Source organism: Oncorhynchus mykiss, chromosome 15 (assembly GCF_013265735.2).
Source record: "Oncorhynchus mykiss isolate Arlee chromosome 15, USDA_OmykA_1.1, whole genome shotgun sequence".
Lineage (NCBI taxonomy): Eukaryota > Metazoa > Chordata > Actinopteri > Salmoniformes > Salmonidae > Oncorhynchus > Oncorhynchus mykiss.
In genome coordinates this window covers 31,423,734-31,428,172 of record NC_048579.1, presented here as the reverse complement: position 1 = coordinate 31,428,172, position 4,439 = coordinate 31,423,734, and the positions used below count along the sequence as shown (strand labels likewise).

The window sequence follows — 4,439 nt, the reverse complement described above, 5'->3', positions numbered from 1 at the left end:
GCTGCCCGCTACGCCACCTGGATATATCTACCCATTCACATTCACTTGTAAATAAATACTCACCTTCTTCCTACTCTCCTTGTCCTGGTCTGCTTCTGGGTTCGATTTTGAAAGAACGTGACATTAGGGATCTCCCTTCTTCAGCTTGACAAACCCTTCCCAGTGCACGCCTTAGATAGCCGACCATTAGGGTCAGGGCTAGTCAGGGAGACAACGGCTCCACTGGGCATGGTTACGCAGGAGGGTCATGAGGAGAGAATTAGTCTCTTCCTCATTGATTCTCCTGCGTTTCCGGTGGTGCTGGGGATTCCCTGGTTGGCCCGTCACAACCCCAGGATTTCGTGGCAACAGAGGGCTCAAAAGGGGTGGTCAGAAGAGTGCTCAGGCAGGTGTGTAGGTGTTTCCATCGGTGCTACGAAGGTTGAGAGTCCAGACCAAATCTCCACCGTGCTCATTCCCTCAGAATATGCCGACCCAATTCATCGACAAGGGGATTGTGCGATAAATCTCCTGGTAGACGCTGCACTTCCCAGGAGTCACATCCCCTGCAACAGGAGGAGACAGTGGGTGGCTATGGAGACATACATATCTGAATCTCTGGGGCATGGGTACATTCAGCCTTCCATATCACCTGCCTCCTCAAGTTTCTTTTTTGTGAAGAAAAAGGAGGGAGTGTTGCGTCCGTGCATTGACTATATAGGTCTAAATTCCATCACGGTGGGGTACAGTTACCCACTACCTCTCATTGCCACTGCGATTGAGTCATTTCACGGAGCACACTTTTTCACAAAACTGGATCTCAGGAGCTCGTATAACTTGGTGCGTATCTGGGAGGGAGATGAGTGGAAGACAGTGTTTAGTACCTCATCCGGCCATTATGAGTACCTCGTCATGCCGAACGGGTTGAAGAATGTTCCAGCAGTCTTCCAATCTTTTGTAGACGAGATTCTCAGGGACCTGCAAGGGCAGGGTGTGGTGGTTTATATCGATGACATTTTGGTCTATTCCTCTACACGCGCCGCGCATGTGTCTTTGGTGCGCAAGGTACTTGGGCGACTGTTGGAGCATGACCTGTACGTCAAGGCTGAGAAATGCTTGTTCTTCAAACAAGCCGTCTCCTTCCTTGGGTATTGCATTTCCACATCAGATGGTGATGGAGTGTGACCGCATTGCAGCCATGTGTAATTGGCTGACTCCAACCACAGTAAAGGAGATTCAGCGGTTCTTACAGTTTGCCAATTACTACCGGATAAGGAGGTTTATCTGGGGTTTTGGGCAGGTGGCTGCTCCCATTACGTCACTGCTGAAGGGGGGGGGGGTGTGAGTCTGGCTGTGACGTGGGGGATCAAGAGTTGCTGGCTGAAGGTGTGGAGACATTGGCTTGAGGGGGCTCCACACCCTTTTCTCATCTGGACCGACCGCCGTAATCTAAAGTACATTCAGGCAGCGAGGAGACTGAACCCTCGTAAGGTGGGCTATGTTTTTCACCCGATTTAGGTTCACCATCTCCTATAGACCAGGCTCCCAGAACACTACGGCATACGCACTGTCCCGTTTGTGTGATATGTTGGAGCGGGCCATCGATTCTACTCCCATCCTCCCGGCCTCTTGTCTGGTGGCACCGGTGAGGTGGGAGGTGGACGCAGACATCGAGGGAGCATTGCGTGTAGAGCCTACTCCACCACAGTGTCCAGCTGGACAGGTGTACGTTCCGCTGGAGGTTCGGGACAGGCTGATTTGGTGTGCTCACACGTCACCCTCCTCTGGTCATCCGGGGATCGGTAGGACGGTGCAATGTCTTAGTGGGAAGTACTGGTGGTCCACTTTAGCCAAGGACATGACGGTTTATGTGTCCTCTTGCTCAGTGTGCGCTCAGTGCAAGGCTCCTAGGCACCTGCCCAGAGGGAAGTTACAACTCCTTCCCGTTCCACAGCGGCCTTGGTCACACCTGTCGGTTGACTTCCTGACCACTCTGCCTCCGTCACAGGGCAACACCACAATCCTGGTCGTTGTGGATCGGTTTTCTAAGTCCTGTTGTCTCCTCCCTTTGCCCGGTCTCCCTACGGCCCTACAGACTGCGGAGGCCCTGTTTACTCACGTCTTCCGGCACTACAGGGTGCCTGAGGACATTGTTTCTGATCGGGGTCCCCAGTTCACGTCCAGGGTGTGGAAGGCGTTCATGGAACGTTTGGGGGATTTCACCCCGAGAGTAATGGGCAGGTGGAGAGAGTGAACCAGGATGTGGGTAGGTTTCTGCGGTCGTATTGCCAGGACCGGCCAGGGAGGTGGGCGAAGTATATCCCCTGGGCAGAGATGGCCCAGAACTCACTCCGCCACTCCTCTACAAACCTATCGCCCTTCCAGTGCGTTGGGCTATCAGCCGGTTCTGGTACCATGGCATCAGAGCCAGACCGAGGCTCCTGTGGTGGACGATTGGGTGAGGCACTCAAGGGAGAGCTGGGAGGCCACCCAAGGTTACCTTAAATGGGCCGAGGGGCGGCAGAAGGCAAGTGCTGACCACCACCGCAGCGAGGCCCCAGTGTTCACACCGGGGGACCGGGTCTGGCTCTCGACCGGAAACCTGCCCCTCTGCCTGACCTGCCGGAAGCTGGGTCCGTGGTTTGTGGGGCCGTTTAAAGTCCTGAGGAGGATAAACGAGGTGTGTTATAGATTACAGCTCCCCCTTATTACCGTATTAACCCCTCGTTTCATGTGTCTCTACACAGGCCGGTGGTGGCTGGTCCGCTTCAAAAATCTGAGGTGCGGGAGGTCCCTCCGACCCCCTGGACATCGAGGGGGCGCCGGCGTATGCAGTTTGGTCCATACTGGACTCGAGGCGTCGGGTGGGGATTCAGTACCTCGTGGATTGGGAGGGGTACGGTCCGGAGGAGAGATGCTGGGTGCCGGTGGAGGACGTATTTGACCCACCTATGCTGAGAGAGTTTCACCGCCTCCATGCTGATCGCCCTGCGCCTCGTCCTCCGGGTCGTCCGCGCGTCGGGGGGTACTGTCACGACTTCTACCTTTTTCCTTTTCTGTTTGTTTTGTCTATGGTTCTTTTTCACACCTGGTTTCATTTGCGTTAATTTCTGTGTGTATATATGTACCCTGTTGCCTGCCTAAGTTTGTGCGGGATTAGTCTTTCATTGTGATGTGCTCGTGAGGTTCTGCCGTTATTTGTTTTCACGGATTCTTAAGTTTGTGATTGTTGGAACTTTGTTTGTTCCTCTGTACGTTTGCACGGGTTCTCTGTTGTCAAGGGCGTTGTACCTTTTTCGATTGTGCCATTCCTGTGTTGGTGGACTTTCTTATTAAAACACTCTTCTCAGACATCCTTGCTCTCCTGCGCCTGACTCCTACACCTACCACCTAGACGCAACATTATCACACTGTGAGGGCAATTTCTGTTAAACCTTATTGATGCTTGTGTACTACAAACTGTTAAAGAAACTAGATCATATAAGATAGAATTGTGCATGTATTAGTAAAGGCCTGTTTTAACTGTTGTGTGTTTAGAATAAGAATCTAACTAGGGAAGTACGCCCCATGATGTTCTTGGGACACAGCCAGGAGCTGACAGTTGAGACCTATGGTTTCCTGTTAGTCAGAAGAAAATGAACTGGTTCCTCGTAATCTACTGAAAACAGAGCAAAGTGTTAAATCCTGCGCACTAGTTTAAAGCTGTTGTCCTGACTGGGGCCTGTTGCTGCGCAAAAGGTTAATGTTTGTGTTTGTGTATGTGTGTGTGTGGGTGTGAAACCCCACATCATTCTAGGCAGACAGCAAAATACGCCTGCTTGCTCAATTTGGGGAACTGTTATTTATGACTAGTGAGGATAGGACTAGGTAAAATACTAGGGTGTGAAAATTTGTGATTCTATTGTTAATTAATTGAAGTGAAATAGTGAGGACCTATGGGGTGCCGTTACTCAAAAGATTCCAGGAAATAAATTATATGACATAAGATAGTGCGATGTCATTATGACTGTTATCAACCAAATTCTATTTTAGAAATAAGGAAATATTCCTGCAAGTTATAACAATACTGAGTAAGTGTGTTTGGGAACAGTTCTGTGTGAATGTGATATGAGAGTTTTGTGAGTTTGGAAATACGTGTTAAGCTAGAGTTTGTGTAATAAGAGATTGAAATTTGAATAATTTGAAATTTGGATGATAAGATATTGAAATTTGCACAATAAGCTGATTGAAATTTGGATAATAAGTTTAGATTTATAACGTTATATAGGGATTCTGAGAAGATACGAAAACATGAGAAATTGTAGAGATTTGATAAAGTAATAATGGAGAAAAAAATTATACTATACAAACTTGCACACCTAAACGTAGATGTACGTACGTGGTGTAAAAAGTATTCTGAGAAGTTAAATATTAGATAAATATTAAATATGAAATATTATTAAATATTAATCATATGGATA

At 49.0% G+C, this 4,439-nt stretch overlaps 1 long non-coding RNA gene across 1 annotated transcript; it reads left to right on the top strand.

Moving 5' to 3' along the window:
- LOC118938914 lies at positions 1–3,332 on the top strand. Its single transcript, XR_005036309.1, has 2 exons — positions 1–47; positions 2,727–3,332. It is a non-coding gene; the product is annotated as an uncharacterized LOC118938914 (long non-coding RNA).
- The last annotated feature ends 1,107 nt before the right edge of the window (positions 3,333–4,439 follow it).